General features: G+C 32.7%; 1 pseudogene; it reads left to right on the forward strand.

Annotated features, from left to right (window-relative positions):
• The first annotated feature begins 13,038 nt into the window (after positions 1–13,038).
• Positions 13,039–17,236, forward strand: LOC105795829 (galactinol--sucrose galactosyltransferase-like; annotated as a pseudogene).
• The last annotated feature ends 1,976 nt before the right edge of the window (positions 17,237–19,212 follow it).

The raw sequence follows: 19,212 nt of genomic DNA on the forward strand, positions 1-19,212 counted from the left end.
TATGTTTTTATAATTTTTAAAATCATCTAGATTTGTTATATAAATGATTCGAATACCTTATTCATAGGACTATTTTTCCCTTTATGAATAAAATATTAGACAATATTAAGAAGATTGTTTATCTCCTCAATATCCATGAATTTTAATTGGAATTCATCCCATTCTCTATATAAAATAGATTTTAATAATAAATCTTCACTTCATTTTCTTTAGTTGTTTTTTCATATAAATTTATGATTTTCAATCGGTGGTATTTCCTTTGAAAAATTTTCTATGGATAAAATAACTAGATTTTATCTATAGAAAAAGGTAAATGTTGATATATAAAATTATTTCCTAATAATATGTCTCCATGCATTTCAAGGAAAAACAAAATATTAGGTATTACAAATCTAACATTGTTTATGTATATTGGAATATTTCTAGCTTTATACAGATTATTGTTTCGTTAATTTATAAGCTTAAATATATCAAAGGTCTTTATACTCTTTTAAATTTTAAAATTTAGTTATTATAATTTTAGTTTGAGACATTGAGTCGCTATACTTTTTATTTAAAATCTTGATCCTTTCATTTTTTTGCCTATAAAATTAATAATGTAAAAATAAATAATTTTTTAGCCCTCAAAATTTATAATTTTTGTAAATTTGGTCTTCACCCTTTAAAACTACATAAAATTTTTAATAAATTTTAAAATTTATTTTTATATTTTACATAAAAACATAAAATTTTAATAGTTATAATTTTTTAAATAAAATTATAAAAATTAAACACTTTAAAATTCAAAAATAAAAAATAATTTTAAAAATATAAAAAAAATTTAAAATTCTGACATAAGAAGCTATGTAGAACCCAAATTAGCATGTCGATTGTTGATTTGCATTACGAGGATTTCATATCTCTTTCTGACACATTTATTGCCTTGTAGTCACCCCAAATCCTCAACCACCGTGTCAATTTGGTGTTCCCATGCATAGTTCATATTATTTCGGTAATTAAAATTTTTTCCATATTATTCAGGTAATTTTTTTCATATTATTCCCCAAAAAAACCATAATTCAAACTAAAAACAATAGTCATCCTATTTTAACTCAATAAATTTTATATTTAAAAATTAGGATAAAATATTCAATCGGTGGTCCAACTTTTGGGGCAATTTCATTTTGGTCACCTAGAACAAAAAACTTGCAATTTAATCACCCATGTTATGAAAGTCTTTCATATTAGTCACCTGACTATTAACTCCTTAACGACATCTAACATTGCATGCCACCTCATTTCCACACGGGATCATTCTTTTCGTGTTTATTTTCCACATAATTAGATAAAAATATTGCTAATCCCTTTCTTTTACTTTATTTACCTTAAGTGAAACTCTAAAATTGAAAATTACTATCTTCGAATCTTTTTCAGGGGTTGCCTCAACCATGGGGGAAAAGGGAAGTGATATCCACGAAACTAACTAAAAATCTAAGGCAAGTGCACCTATAGATTAATAGTATAGCTAGGCGAGCAAATATATCGTTCTCACAAAGACTAAAAGTAGTAGTAATTACCGTATTTCTATTATTTAATCGAATAATTGGAGTGACTAATTAAAACTAAAATTAACTAAGTTAATTAATTGCGAACATGACAAAGAATGAATCAGGAAAATAATCGAGTAAACAACCAATAAGTGAAACAATACCCACGAAAGAATTCACCTAGATTTTATCTGTCACTATCAATCTAAATTACGCAATTTATTCACTTAGTATCTTGATCCATAAAAATCCCTAAATTATGCTAATATCTCTCTTCAAGAATAGGAGCAACTTACTCTAGGTTGATTAATTGAAATTTCTTTTTAATTAAAATCTCTATTATCGCATTAACTAGATCTATGGATTCCCCTATTAGATTCGACTCTTATCCGATAGATTTATGTCATCCTATTTCTAGGATTACATGCAACTCCACTCAATTACACAGGATTTACTCTTAAATAGGGTCTATTCCTCCTCTGATTTAAACACATCAAACATGGATCAATAATCTAGAAATATCAAACTAAGAATTGAGCACACATAATTGAGAACAAGATCTGAGCCTTTATTGTGTAAAATAAAAATCAAAAGACAGAATTCATCATAAAGTTCATCTCGCCTAGGTATTTAGAAAATTAGTTCATGCTTACAAATAAAAACATCCAAAACACAGTATATCCGAAAGAAACAAAGAAACTCATGATAATCTCCTAAGAAATCAACTGGAAGTCTTCAATCTTGACAAAATCTACTTCAGAATCAACTTCAATTGTTTTTTTTCGAGTTGTTTTATGTAGTATTCTGTGACAGATCCCTCCTATCTTTTTTTTTTCATATATAGGTGTAACGCTCAATTTGTGCAAGTGTATGCAATCGTTATCAAGTAAAAGAGTTATCATCTCCACACGACAAAACCATGCTAAATGGGTCAACAAGGTGTTAATTGACCCGGTTAAAATTATTCTACATGGTGGACAAGTCTAATTATTTTATGGGTCACAGAACTGTCCACTCTTTATTAAATCAACTTCATGGCCCCACTGCATAATTAAATATAACACATTAATAAATAACATGAAATTAATTTAATTTATACATAAAATTCACGTAATAAAGCACAAATTTACATATTTTATAAATTCATGTCCATTATCGAGGTTTAAGTAAAGTTCACTAAATTAATTAACAAATACTCGACATTAGTATTATTTTTAAGGAAAAATGTGGTAAAAACTACTAGAAAAAAAACATATATAAATTAGAGTTTACAATGTCTCAAAATGCCCAAAAAACCCTAAAAATTACATTTTTCCGTTGTTCAGAATGCAATTTGTGAAATCGAAACGGCCTACCACATGGTCATGTAGTAGGTCGAGTGGAATGGTCTAACCCGTGTGGCCCCTGTACCTTGCTCCAATTTTTCGGTTTTCACTCATTTTGCTCCCAAATGCTCTCCTAAGTATAAAAACATGACTTTAAAGGACTTACCAGAAACGCATTGACGTTCAACGACAACAACGGATGCATCTAATGCATTAAGAAAGGGATTAAAACATGTTACTTTTAAAACTTGCCAAAAAGTGAATTGACGTTCAACGACAATTATGGATGCATCTAATGCAATCCCAATATGCTGTTGTGGATGTCCAAATTCCTTATGGATGTTGTGATCTAATGAAAACCTTAGGAGAAGGTTTTTCGGTTACAAAACCTATGGGCAATGGTTTAGGAGTTCATGTCGGTTCTTTAAGTGGTTTGATCCCTCATTGTGTCCACACTCAAGAGCACTTCTTATTGGTATTTTTAAGAAAGATCGTAACAATGGAGAGGAGAAGAATGAATGAGCACTACATCTGAGTATTTTTTTTGTGGTGTTTCTTTTTTCAAATTCATTAATTTGAAACCTTTTAAAGACAACGTTTGACATTTACAATTACAATCTTTTATATAGGCAAAGATAGAGCCACTTCCTCTTAAGGCTTTGTGCTCAAAACCTTAAGTAAACCCTCATAAAAACAAGAAATAAAATTTTCAAACAAAGAGTTCCTCTTAAAGGCTGATTTATAACTTTTTATGTAATGTCCCAAAATTTCCAATGTCAAAATTCGTATAGTACCAGTAACCAAGTAAATAAAATTTCAAGTACGAATGTTGGTTAATGTGGAATATTTATTTAATCAAACATGATAATGAGAAAGACAACAAAAATGAATTTAAGTAGTATAATAACGTAATTTACAACTGTGTTGAAAAATTCAGTTTGAGGTCGATTTCTTAATTCAATTGTGTAATATTTTAAACTAAGAAGGTTATGAGACGACTATGGATTTAACAAATAGAATTATTAAGTCCATTATTAAATAAATTATTGAAAAGTGATTTAAGTATAGTACAGAGACTAAATTTTTATTAACTTAAACTAGAGAATTTAAATTTGATATTTAGTCAAGTTCTTAGAATGGAAATAAGCCAAAGGCCTAAATGCAATTAGACCATGAGGAAGTTAATGTTAATGGCTAGAAATGATCTAGTCTTTACATTTCCACTAACTTTAGCTTTATTAAATCATTTTCATTAATATATATTTGTTAAGTTAATTATATAATCTTTTATAATATAAGTATGATAGTCGGAGAGAGATGAAAAACAATTATTCATCTTCTCCCTCACCATCGTGTAAGAAAACCAAATAGGAAAGAAAATTGTTCACAATTCTTTCTATTGTTGTCCATCAATTAGAAAGGTTAGAAGACCATTTCATTTAAATTTTAGTTAAATGCTTAGCTTATGATAGTATTTGATCATGGCCCATTGGTTGGATTTTGTAATTGTTAATGTATAGTATAACTTTCCATGTTTAAGTGCTTAGAGAAACTTAAAGGAAGAAGTTTGAAATAATAAGTAACTAGTTGTTTTAAGCTTAAAATATAGTATTTATAAACTTAGAAGTTAATGGGTTGTGTTGGAATCATGTTATAAATAAGAAAATGTTAAGTTTCCATGAATGGAAGCTTAAGTGCTTAATGGGTCGAAGGTTTGAACTTTGAGAAATAACTGTGTTATTGGATAGTTTGAAACTCTTAGGTTATAATTCTAAATTCGGAACTAAATTCGAACGAGTGGATTACGTGTTATGCCAAATTTAGATATCAGTGAGTAAGTCCGAATAAGTTATGTTTTCATGGTCAATTGTTTAATTTTTTAGTCAATTAATGGTGGTTTAAGTCGAGTATAATTGTTGATGGAATATTTGCATTTGTTTGAAAATTGAATACAACATTGGTGAATAAAGTAAGCTTAAACAAAGGAACAAGGATGTGAGAAGCTGTTTACTCACTTTGTTTGATGTGAGAGAGGTAAGTTCATATGGTTTAATGACTTTAGTTGAGTATCTCAACTTAAATGAGTAAGTGATCTATGATGGAAAAGTAAAGGTACATGATATATGAGCAAGATTTCCTTAATGACACTTAATATGAACTTGTGAACATGTTGACGATAGACAGTGTAATCTTGGTAGAAATGTTAGGATATGATTGCCAATTAGGGTTATATGGATATGTTGCCTTCGAGCTTATTTGTATATGTTGTCTTTGAGCCTTGAGTTTATGTGCTTTTGGGTGTGAAGTGGGGTTCGGAGGTGAGTAATGTGTTTTTTGAAGATCCTATTTTGGAATGTTACCATTGGTTAAGCATTTGTTGTAGACCATTGGGCTTTTGATACCTCTTTGGAGGCTAACATGATATGATATGTTATAGCCTTCGGGCTTAGCACCTCAATGCTCCTAGAATTTCTACTTTTTCCCATAGTATTTGAGTCTTAGTTTACTAAGAGTGCATTGGATATTAATTTAAAACACAAAAGAAATATGATAACTTAAAGAAAATGTTAAAACTTGTATGCTATTATATTGGTATGAATTCTTATATTCTCGTGTATTAATATATGTTATTAACTAACATGAATATATGAAGAACATGGACCATAAAATGAGCATAAAAAATATTAAAAAAACTAACATGAATATATGAAGCTTGTTGAGCCATGTATTATAGGTCCTCCCTAGAAAGGTGAGTATAGCACTTTTCAATTGAGATCACTAAGAATTTATAGTCTTACGCGACGTTGTTCATGCGAGCAAATATATGCTTTCAGATTCTCGAAGCCATCTTGACTGGGAAGCACTATCAACAAGTTGTCAAGAGTATAATTTCAAGTGCTTGTATCTTGTACATGTATCTAAGATGGGTATATGTTTGGTCATATTAGTTTAGATTGATTTTTGGTGTCATGAGTAGTTGATATTGGATTGATGTTTTGGAAGCTCCTATGTTTTTGTTGAATCTAATATATATATTAAGGTCTTAGCTATGTTGGCATTCATGGTGCCTCTCATTCACTTTTTCAATGTCTTGAATGTCATTAAGCTAGGTTTTCATGTTAAACTTAAAGTATACTTGAAGCATGGTATATAATACTATATATTTGAAGGTGTTTTAACAGGTGTTCTTAATGTTTAAAACTTGATTTTTGAGTTTCCTAAGTCCATGTTTTGATGCCAAACCTCTAGGTTCCAAAACAAGTGATTTTCTAGATATTTTTGGGTCCTCGAAAACTTCTACCGGTTCAAGTTATAACACCCCTCGTCCGTCCCCGTCGTTGAGATCAAATTAAGAAATGGTACAGTACAAAACAGACTAATTACAAATAATTATTTGTACTGTACCATTTCTTAATTTGCCCGTCCCCGAGAATGAACAGGGATCAAGCTACAACATTTTCAAAAGATAAGTGTAAGGCCCAATATTTGCCCGGCCTTTAATAAAAATATATATCAAAGCAAAATAAAAATAAAAACAAAAATATTTATGTCTAAAACCCTAGCCCAATGACGAAGCGGCCCAACAAGAAAAATCAGAAATGAAAAACCCTAGGAGATCCCAGCAGCAAGAAGAACCATGACCCACCTCTTCTCACGACGCCAAGACAACGCCCACGCCACACGCCTCCGTACACTGTACCTGCAAATGAAACAAGGACAACGCAACACACAAAGAAACAAAAGAAGAAAAGAAAATAACGAATGACAGATTTTGTATTTTTCTTCCTTTTATTATTCTGTATTTTTTTAGATATATAGACCGGTTGCAATAGAACAAAAGGAAGGAATGTAAAAAATATATTGAAGAGAATCAATAAAAAAATCGAAAAAATTGAAGAGAAGGTTTTTTTCCTCTTTTCTCTTTTTATTCTGTTTCTTGATCTATTTTCTGTCTATTTTTTTATTATTGGATCATATATATATATGTATATATAAGAATATATATAAAATAAAAGGGAAAGGGGAACTCACCGGAAGTGGCCGAGGTTGCGCCGCCGGAGGGTCTCTCCTCCGTCGCCCGAATCGGGTCCAAGGGGTCGAGAACCTCCCTTTTGTTTTGGGGTTGAAAGAGCCTGGCTCTCAAGGACGCCACAAAAATGGGTTAAATGGCCTTCATTTCCGGCGCTGACCGATGGCCACGAGGTGGCGCGACGGAGGCCTAAGAAGGTCGTCGGCCGAGTATGAGGGATGGTGGGCTCTCTTTCTTTCTTTCTTTTATTTTTTATTTTCCTTTTTTATTTTTTTATTTTTTGCGGCTGCATATGAATTAGGTTTTTTTTGAGCTTTTAAAGCCTCTTTGGCTTGGGGTTCAGAGACCAAAAACGGCGTAGTTTTGGTCTTTGACCCGAGACTCAACCCGTCCTATGCCCAGGATCTGCGCGTTTTGACTTTGGGGATATTTTCCGCGTTGGTCCTTCCATTCTTTAGCTCGTTTCAATTCAGAGCTAGCTTTTATCTTTTTTAATTTCTTAATTTGGCCATGAAATTTTACTTTTGATTCATTTTGGTCCTTATTAAAACGACGAGTTTAGAGAGATTGGGATAATTTCCCGTTGGTCCCCCTCGTTCTCGCACGCGTTCATTTGGGCCTTTTATTCTGATTTTATTATTTATTTTGTTAAGGTTGGCACCCTAAATTCTGTCTAAGTCTCAATTTAGTCCCTTTTATGCCTTTTTTATTTTAATTTTGATTTTGAACTTTATTCTAGTATCGATTTAATCCCTTTCATTTATTATATTATTACTACTACTATTACTATTATTAGTATTATATTTGTTATTATTACTTACTTACTTTATTATTATTATTATTATAATTATCTACTCATTCAACCTCTTTCAAATTTCAAATTTGATTATATATACATTTTACAATATATATCAATATACACGTATATATATATTTTACAACTTATTTATATATACATACATACTTGTATATCTTCATACATTTCATAATTTTATATACACAAATCTTTTTATGTATATATACATACTTACATACATATTTTTCACATATTTTACAATTCATATACATATATATATATCCACATATATTTTCTTTATACTTCATAATTTTAATACATACATATATATATACATACGTATATTATTTTTATAATATATCTATATACATACTTTTATTTTCGCTAATATATATATACTTATACGTATTTCTTATCTTACAATTCTTATATGCATATATATATACATATACATATATATATCTTTTACCTTTTTAAATCTTATTCATTTCTTTATTTACAATTTCATCAACATTTTATTTTTAATGGGTGTTTTAATTTTATTTGTTTATATGCATTGTTATTTTGTATGCTATTAATTTGTCTCTTTATTTATTTTATTTTCGTTATTATCGCTCGTATTATTTTTACACCATCGTATTTATTATTGTTTTGTTATGCGTATCCAATATAATTTGTTTTTGCATTTTTCACGACATCATATTTACTTTATTCAATATATCAAAACTCTTTTTTTTCGTATTTCGATATTCGAAAAAATCGTACCCTAACTTACGGGGTTTCGATTTTCTCGACAAATCTAAATACGCAAATCATTTCAAACAAAAGTTTTATATGCTCTCGGGAATTAACGAAAGATCGTGTTCTAACTCACGGGACATGATCTCTTTCCTAATCCCCAAATAATCAAATATCCTTCTCAAATGCATGAGTTTTAAAAGTTAAAAGATAAACTTAATTTTGAAGATTAAAAAATGTTGCGCCCTAACTCACTGGGTGTGACATTTTATTTCTTTGAAATAAGAGTGTTTTATTATTCAATTTATTCAAGTTAAAAGGATCGTACTTTAAAATCTTTTCAAAATTTTGACATTAAGACATTAAACAATCAATTCGGTACCAATTTTGGGCATCACGAGGGTTCTAACCCTTCCTCGTGCGTAACCGACTCCCGAACCTGTTTTCTCAAAATTCGCAGACCTAAAATTATTTTTTTGGTGAACCGGTCACACCTCGATAAAGGATCGGTGGCGACTCCCAATTTTCATTTTTAAGTTGACAACTAAATTTCTTTTTTGTTTTTCAAAAAAGGAGTGGTTTCGATAGCTTGGCGACTCCACTGGGGACATGAAGAGAGTCAGGCCGTAAAATTGATTATTTTTTGTTGAAAATTGAAAATTTTATTTGAAGAATTACGATCCTCTCTTTGCATTTGTTTGTATAATTACTGTAAATTGAGTTTTATACATTGGCATCATATTGCATAAAGACGATTTAGTCTTACCCTCTCTAAGTGGGAGTGAGAAGCTACTCCTTCGTGAGGTTTTCACCTCCGTGCAGGATAGTGGATCACTTTCGGGATACATCCGTACCTATGTCTTCGTGAGATTTTCATCTCCGTGCAGCTATAGGGAAATGTATTCCCCTGAACCGAACTCGGACTGTATGAGCCTATAATGGGTGAGCCTAACCCTTCCTCGTACGTAACCGACTCCTAAACCTATTTTCTCAAAATTCGCAGACCTAAAATTATTTTTTTTGGTGAACCGGTCACACCTCGATAAAGGATCGGTGGCGACTCCTGATTTTCATTTTTAAGTCGATAACTAAATTTCTTTTTTGTTTTTCAAAAAAGGAGTGGTTTCGACAATAAGGACACTTATACAAAATAAGGGTCACACGACCGTGTAACAAACTGAAGCCATGTGGATCAAAAACAAAAAATTTCATCAAAAGCCACACTACTGTGTGGTTAGGCCGTGTAACTAACTGAGGCAATGTAAAATCTAGATGATAAAATCTACAGTACTCACACGGGCGTGTGGCCAGCCCTTGTGACAATCTGGGATCGTGTGATTCTAATGCCTCTTACTTACCAGTCGACACAGGACCGTGTCACCAGTCCATGTGTGACACACGGTCGTGTACACAGGTCATGTGTTACAAAATGTATGCCATTTGATGCCTACTTCATGCCAACTCTTAAATGTAACCACAAAATACATTTTGACAATTATAAACCTATTCAAAACGTACCATTTCCATGCCAAAACCTAACATTTAATCATCCAATCAATTTTTAAAACCAATATGCCACATTTGGCACCAAAACACAACAAGATTATATTAACTACTTTAACCATTCCAACTATTGAATCCCTTTCATGTCATACATTCAATCCATGCCATAAGTAACATGTATGCAATAACCTATTGAACATGTTCATCCATATTTCCATACCCAAATACCAAAACATTGAACATAAACATTTTATCAAATCCAAAAGTTGCCATAAGTGTTCAAACATCAATTATACCACAAATATACTTAACATTACAACCATTTGACACTCCTATGTGCATGTCACATATAACCAAGATCAAAAAATAAAAAGTCTATCGAATCGAAAGACGGATGCTGTGAGCTTCTAGTAGATTCGATCGCCCCGTTCTGAACGCCCAAAACATATAGTGAAAAGTAGATATGACGGAGTAAGTATTAAAAATAATTAGTAAGCTTATACGATATAAACAATTAACTTACCTTAACCATTCAATAGATATACTAAACATTATTTAAAATCAAGTCCACCTAACATGGCTTAACAGAACAACATCAAGGTGAGTTTTATTCATACTTGATCACATAACATTTCAATTACAATCATAAATTATATATAATCTATATTCAATTTCACCACCACTCAATCATATGGAAATATACTCAATATTTGTCCTTAAATTCTCTATTTCACTACTCAGGATCAATAGACATAATTCAAATTGTTCAACTTCCACATTTTTGCACTATGAATGTTTCCCGATGAAACACCATAAAAGAAGTCAAATACACTGGTATTAATCACATCTAAACATATCCACTTGTGTCAGGTTACCCATATGGGCTAAACCTTTTATTGACATATTAAATAGCCTGGCCAGGGCTGTATATACAAGTAAGGTTACCCGTCCGAGCTAAACCTATAAAATGACATCAGGTTACTCGTCTAGGATGAACACTTCGATCGAGTAGTCTTCTTCGCTATCCTTAAGCTCACATCTGCCAAGTGTGGGCTCGCTTCGAATCAGAAAATATTCCACAAAATTACCAGTGGGGCAATTTTATAATTTCTCTAAACTTTTAGATTAAGTTGTAAATAAGAAGAATATCTTTAAAAATCTTCTGAAATAATTTCTTCCGAGAATTTTCTCTCTACAACTTTTTTCTTGAATTCAAATGTGTGAAAAATAATGACCTATGACTCTATTTATATAGGAGAGTTTAGAGAGTTCAATTATGATTAAACTTAATCACATTAATATTAAATTAATATAATATTTATCTACAAGATAAATAATAAATTAAATTTAATATTAAAATGGTTACTTTAAGATTAAATTAACAAAATACTATCGAGATAAGTATCAAATTAAATTCAATACTAAATCTAGTAAAATAATATTATTTTTGGAATAGTTAATCTGAAATCAAATTACCGATAGAGTCTCAGTAGGAGTGTGATTCTTCCATTGCTCAACCGTCGAAGGACCACCCGCCGATCACCGATTATCGTCATCATCACATCACCAAACATCGCCGTGTCTAGTGGTGCCATAACAGGTGCAACACCCTCACAACACCCCGAATCAATTTAGTTCAGACCAGTAATGGCCCAACTGGTTCGTCCAACCACTGGTTGGACCGTCGATCCTATTCAATCAGTTTTTGGGTTTCGGCCTTGGTTTTGGGTTCACGGGACAAATTTTTTTTTATCTCAGGTCCAATTTTGAAGTTTAATTACTCATTGGACCAATTATGTGACTTGAAAATTAATTTTCAAAAATATCATATTAATTGTAATTAATTTGATTAATTTAATTTTACTTGATCAAAATTCATATTCCGAAAAATCATTTAGATTTTGCAAATTAGCTTTTCAAGAAAATTTATTAATCAAATTCTCTAGTTGAACAATTCTTACATCGAATAACTTAATTCCACATCAAAGAAATCGACTCAATTAAATTATTTCCAAAGTCGTAAAATTTTTTCTGATTTAAATGCAGTTTGATCGAGCTTTTGTTGAGCTAACAGAGGGACAAATCAGACATATACAATTAGGCTCGAGTAATTGTAGTTATGTCCAGAAGCATCATTCCAATAATTCGCAATTTACTTAATCATGGAGTCAGTCCTCAAGAAGTACCATGATGGAAAACTACTTATTGTATACTTTTTACGAAAGAAATTCATCCAATTGTATTGTCCAATGACCTCTTCATGTGTGTGTTACCCTCATATTCTTTGAGTTAAATTTGCTCACTCAATACAATCCTATTTTATCTCATTGTTACCATTGTATCTTCTTAATGATTAATATGATCACTATTAACAAATGAATGTGATAAATTGTTTGTTCGAGAACAAGCAACCTGTGGTCACGTTTCATATTTATTAATCTACACAATGCCAGTGAGAGGATATCGTTAACTCTTTAATCAATCTATTAATTCCATTGTTGCTAGTAAATTCTTGTCATACACAAGTCATGTATCCAACATACCGACTGTGGGCTCGATCATCTTTAAAGCATAAGCCTCCACTTATATCAAAGCACATACGTTACATACGTATAGTCAGTGACTAACTCAGGATTTAGGTAAATCACACCATGAACGTCACAAGTGAATTAATTTGCAAACGAATTCAAAATTAATTCAACTTGGGTCCAGTCCAATGTATTATTATGCTAATAAATACATCTATATCTCTAATCGTGGAGTCAACTGCTCCGATAGCCAAGACTAGCCATCTCCCCAATTGAAATTGTAGACAACATAATAATCCTTCTAGGTATTTGAATCAAATGCGCACTTTGATTCTTTTCAGGATTACGGGCTCATTTAGATTATCTACTGAATTAAATTGTCTTTCTCGCAATGTAACGTTCTTACAATGCCACTTATCATCAATTTGAACTTAGACAATCAATAAGCTAATATTTGTTTGTCACAATATCGCTATGCATGCAAAACATAAAAGACAAAAATACAAAAGACATAATAGTGAAATGTGAAATTAACTTTATTTATTTATTCATCGTTCAAATACATAGAAAACAATTACATGTTTACTACAATATGGGCACATTTCCCAACAAGCTGGTATGGTACCATCGAGATAAAGTGTACACTATGCCAAGGGATAAGCGAATTGTCCTAACACTGACTTTCAATGATGAATTTGAAACCGATTCATGTTGGGTGAAAGAGGTACTCATCAAGTTCTCTGAACTTACAATTGTGTTATTATGTGTTGTAGGCAAGTTAAAGGGTGAGATTGCTAAGAGGGACCCGACCAGAATCGGTCGAGCGTCGACAAATTTTGTCATTCAGTTGTAGCATGTATACAGTGAGGAAAACTTGAGGTGGAACCTCAAGCCTCTGTCTAATTCGTGTCTAACTGTAATTAGAAATTAAAATTTTAAATTTAAGCTTATAGTTAGCAAAATCAAGATTATCTGGTAAATACTTTGTGTGCAATAAATAAGTTTTAAAATTGATAGTATTTCATATGTAACTTTAGAATAACCAAATTGAATAAATTTCACTTACTTAATTATGAAATCTAAACATATGTGGCCTTGGCATGTAAATAAGTGAGTTATGGTTTAAATTTCATTAAGTATAACAAGAGGCTTAGTGAATATTTTTTCTTTAATTAAGCAACATAATGGGAGATTCGGGTCTTGCCTATAGCACCCTGTAGCCCGGACTTAATGAGTGGGTCGGGTATGGGGTGTTACACTCATCATTTTTTCACTTCTGCTGATGAGAAGAATTATTATGACCACCCCTTTTGACAATGATGGAGCCACTTACCATGTCCTTATATACAATTATGCATTTCAAATTTATTATTTTCATTTTAGGGAATTAAGTTCTTGTTGTTCAAGCTTCATTATTTTTCATTAATGTCTCCTTATTTTATCTAACCACAAGTAAACATGATATTAATTTAAAATATTTCTCAAAACCTTTTTTCACTATATTGTTGGTACAAAAGCATATTTGAAGCATGAAAAGTTGAAAACGATTTTTAACAAGTCCTTATTAGTAATATTTTCCCCACATAATTTTAATTAAGAAATTCTCTTAAATACTACAAAGTTATACTCATCCACAATTTTAAAATCTTGCAACTTTAGGTGCATCCAATTATAACAAGCTTTAAGTAGAATTATTGTTTTCTTATAGTTATATATTTCTTTTAAATTGTCTACAATTCAAGTTGATCATCCACAATCAAATATTCTACTTTCAACTCTTCACATACAATTTCAATCAAATTTCAAGTCTTTAAACATCTTCATTAACTAATAACTATGTAACTAAATCTTTAAGCACACATATATTATGTGTATTATAACTTAATAATAATAATAAACTTAACTTAAAAAGAAAAAGAAACCTTAAAAGAATATTTTTAGAAAAAAAACATAAATAAAATTCACCAAAATCTAATGAAATTTGTGAGCAACACTAAAAACATAACAAATCGATAAACTGGTATTATAAATTTCTCCGCGAATGACAACAAAAATCTTCTATAATTACTTTACACTTTTATATAAGTCTCTACTTGTATAAGTTATTAACTGATTGGCAACTAGTGGACTCAGCCTCGATACATATCAATACACCCATTACTTCCTAAGATTTCCTAACAATTTCATTAGGATCAAGAATATGCGAAAAAGCTCTAGATGCTATCAGGCTCCTTGATGGTCAGGTGGCTACTTCAATCACACTCGTAGGAGAAAATTTCCTGGCCAATGCTCATCCCTTTCTCACTCAGGTCCCTTATAACATTGTTGCCACCCGATCAACATTTTCCCTCGACAACACCAATAGCAACACAGTAAACGATAACTTTGTGGCGTTTGACGTGGAAGAGTCGAGCTGCTGACAAGTAGTTCCCCTGGGCAAGCTTAGTGGCATACGATTCATGACCAAATTTAGGTTTAAACTTTGGTGGAGTACCCACTGGGTTGGAAGCAGTGGAAAAAAGATGGAGTACGAGACTCCGTTCATGCTTTTGGACAAGTTTGACCTGGGTCGCCCTTATGTTATTATGCTTCCACTCATTGAAGGCTCCTTCAGTACTTCTCTTCAGCCTGGGGTTGGTGACAACGTCGACATTTGTGTTGAAGTGGGTCTACAAAGGTCTACGAATCCAGCTTCAAGAGTTGTGTGTACATGCATGGTGGCGATGATCTATATAATCTTGTTAACGAGGCCATGAAGGTGGCTAGGCTCCATTTGGGATCATTCAGACTCATGGATGAGAAAAGGCCACCAGGTATTATGGACAAATTTGGTTGGTGCACTTGGGATGCCTTTTATTGTAAGTTTGTAATGTAAATCCTAAAGGGGTGTGGGATGGGGTCAAGGCGCTACAAGAAGCAAGGTGTCCCCCTGGAATGCTCATCATTGATGATGGCTGGCAATCCATATGCATCAACAATGATCCAATTGAAAAAGAAGGCATCGATCGAGCTGCTGTTGGTGACGAAAAGCCATATAGGCTTGTTAAATTTCAAGAGAGTTATAGATTTAAAGATTATGAGAGTACCATAACACTTTCTAATAAAGGAATAGGTGCCTTTATTAAGGACCTCAAGTAGAATTTTAGCACCCTAAAAGATGTTTATGTGTGGCATGCTTTATGTGGATATTGGGGTGGGATTAGACCCAATGTCCTAGGGATGCCCGAGTCTAGGATTATTGATACTCATGTCTCACCCGGTTTGCTAAGGACAATGAAGGATTTTGTTGTATGCAACATTGTAAGGGATAGGGTAGGGTTAGTTCCACCGGAGCTGGCCCACCAAATGTATGAGGACCTTCACTCTCATCTTAAGTCAGTCGGGATCGACGGCGTCAAGATTGATGTGATTGAAGTAAACTCCTCATCATCAACTCTTTTCGTTTTTGTTACATTTTATAAAGAACTGTTGGAGCTTACACTGTTCTTGCTTGCAGGTGCTTGAGTTGCTATCTGAAGACTATGGTGGTCATGTAGAGCTCACTAAAGCTTATTACAAGGCTCACACGGTTTCTCTGAGGAAACACTTCAATGGAAATGCTGCCATTTTAAACATGCAACAAGCCAGCGGCTTCTTTTTCCTTGGAACAAAAACCATTGCCCTTGGGCGTGTTGGTATGTCTTCAAAATATATTTCTACTTATAAACCAATGCAATCCACCAGCTTTCTTCTTTTTGGTGATATAAGAAATTTCAAATCTGTAGGAGATTATTTTTGGCATAGTGATCCCTACGGGGATCTAACTAGGGCATTTTGGCTACAGAGATGTCACATGGTGCATTATACCTACAACAGCCTTTGGATGGGCAACTTCATACTTCCTGACTGGGATATGTTCCAATAATACCACCAATGTGCTGAACTCCATGCTGCATCACGAGTTATCTCTGGCGGACCAATTTATGTAAGCGATTTTGTTGGAAAATACAATTTTGATTTGCTCAGAAAAGTGGCATTGCGAGATGGGTCTATTCTGAGATGCCAACACTATGCGCGTAACACAAGAGATTGTCTATTTGAAGATCCATTACATGATAGCAAAACAGCGCTCAAGGTTTGGAACCTCAACAAAGTAAGCCATTAGTTTACTTTACAACAAATTCAGCAAAAAAGGAAAATTGAGTATTCTATTCTCATAAGTATGTTCTTGTTTGTAATGCAAACAGTTTTCAGGAGTTTTAGGAATGTTCAATTGTCAAGGAGGAGGGTGGTGCCCTCGCTCATGAAAAATCAAAAGCTTCCCTGAGTTTGCAGTTCTGGTGGATTGCTTTGCAAGTCCTAAAGATGTTGAGTAGAGCAATAGAAAGAGCCCGATTTTTGTGGAAGGTGTTAGCATGTATGCTATCTATATGTATCAGTCAACAAAGCTGAAGCTCATGAAGTGGTCACAGAAAATAAAGGTCACACTTGAGCCACTCAAATTCGAGCTACTTATAGTTTCACCAGTGAAAATCTTACCTCAAAAACAGATTCAAATCACTCCAATTGGACTAGTAAACATTCTTAACTCCGGCGACGCAATTCAGTTATTAGCATTTGATGTTGACAAAAATGTGGTCATAATTGGAGTGAAAGGGAGGGGAGAACTGAAGGTGTTCGCATCAGAAAAGCCATGGGGTTGTACGATTGATGAGAGACGTGCTGAGTTTGGCTATGATGAACAGATGGTTACAACTGAAATCCCCTGGGCCAATTCCCCCATGCCATCAACCGTAGAGTACTGTTTTTGACTCATACTACTCTTAAGCTCAACTGCAATCTCTCTTTTCTATGTGTACTAAAAAATCTGATGCTCAACTAGGGATTTTTTACACTTGAACGTGTATGGCTGAATATGGTTTTAAGGGTATTTCGAAATTTGATGTTGAAAACTACATGTTGTATTTTCTAGATAGACCTTCTTTTTTCTCTTACTAGTTCTTTCATTAGTTTGTTTGTGCTATTTTATCTACATGTTGGATTTGGCTATTGTTCACTTTTGGGATCACGAAACCTTTTAACTGGGGAGTGGCAGAAGCAGGTCCAATAGTATTTTTTACCTCTTGTTCATATTCTTTTTATTCCATGCCTAGAACACAAATCTTTTTACATTGATAACAATATCAATATCAATTAAATTAGGACTTAATCAACCTTTTAATTTATAGTTTTAAACACCCGTCCCTCAATAATTCTTGCGAAAAACTAACTTTTTCTTTGCATTTTTTAATAAAAAGATGGCACAATTTTTATTTTTTTCGCCCTAAAAAACCTTTTATTAATTTGAAATATTGGAAAGTGAAAATCGACGCATTCAAAAGAAAATGAAGAAAAACTAAAAACTAAAAAACAATTTTTTTTTCATCTTGAGCAGTTTTGATCAACTATTCTATTAGTGATTCATCTAAGGTTTGTTTGTGCTGATTTTTGAGAAATGATTAGTAGATTTGAAGATCTTAATTGTGTATAATCAAATTTTTCATTCAAATATTGTAGCTTCGGGATTTTAGTTTCAAAGCCAAGCTTGTTTTGAGCGATCTTTAACTTTTTTATCTTGTTTGCTTCAGATTACTTAAGAGCATTATTGAAGTTATATACTCTTTATAGTGTGAAATTTGTTATACCCCCTACTTGAAAGGGAAATGCGGCATCATGAGAAAGTACCAAAGAGGCATTCATGGATGACCTTCAACCACGCATCTGTTACCTCCCCACCTGAGGTGTACTCGGATGGACCACATTCTTACAACACTTGGTTGGTCGCTAAGTGATTAGTCGCCTAGGAGCATCATCATCCTAGCGACCGCTTTTAGTTGAACACACTCACTTCAAAGAGGGGACCTCCTAGGTGTAACAACTTCGTACTATGACAACCAAGGGAATGTTAGAACAGTACCATACATGACGACAACTAGCTTGCTACTTAGCCGGCCACATGAGTGGGCCACCGCCCATACTATCAATGACGTGTAACTACCAGCTAAGGGTCTTTCCCCTTATAAATACCTTCTAAGATAATGAAGTTGTTAGGAAAAATCCAATTTGAAAACGGTTTTTTATCATAGCAGAAGATTAAAATTTTGAAAACTGAATCGATTTGTGATATTTATAGCAATAAACATTTCTTGAAATGTACATATGCTTTGTGCGAGATGATCCTAGATGTTCCTAACTTTCAATTGAATGATCTTCTCCGATATTCTCGCACCACGGATTGCTTCGAGTGTGGGCTCAAACAATCACGAATCAAACACAGAACCAGAAACAATTTTCTTATTTTCAGCAGGAAAGTGAATCTCCCTCTTTATAGAAACTGATAGAATTGTTATTCCCAGAAAATAGAATTTATACTCAGAAAATAAATTCTCACTATTTTTTGACAGAATAACAATATCTCAAAGTTATGTGAAAATTTTGTTGTCTTTTTTAGCGCTACTAGTGTCATCTATTTATAGAGAGAGGCGGGAGAATCCTGGTTGAATTAATAGATTTTAAATAATACTTATTTCATAGAAAAACTAGTCCCATTGTTCTACTAGGAAAGAAGGGCAGCAAATTCTAGCTAAATAAACTAGGGTTGTCACCCATCATATTTATTATAAGGGGATTTAGGCCTCTTCTATTGTAACGGTTTGATTTTCAGTGGTGACGGAAAACAAGATTTTAGAACCTTATTTTCATTTAAGAACAGTCCATTGAAGAAAAATAAAGAAAAAAAAACTTGGTT

This window comes from Gossypium raimondii, chromosome 3 (assembly GCF_025698545.1).
Source record: "Gossypium raimondii isolate GPD5lz chromosome 3, ASM2569854v1, whole genome shotgun sequence".
NCBI classification, from domain to species: domain Eukaryota; kingdom Viridiplantae; phylum Streptophyta; class Magnoliopsida; order Malvales; family Malvaceae; genus Gossypium; species Gossypium raimondii.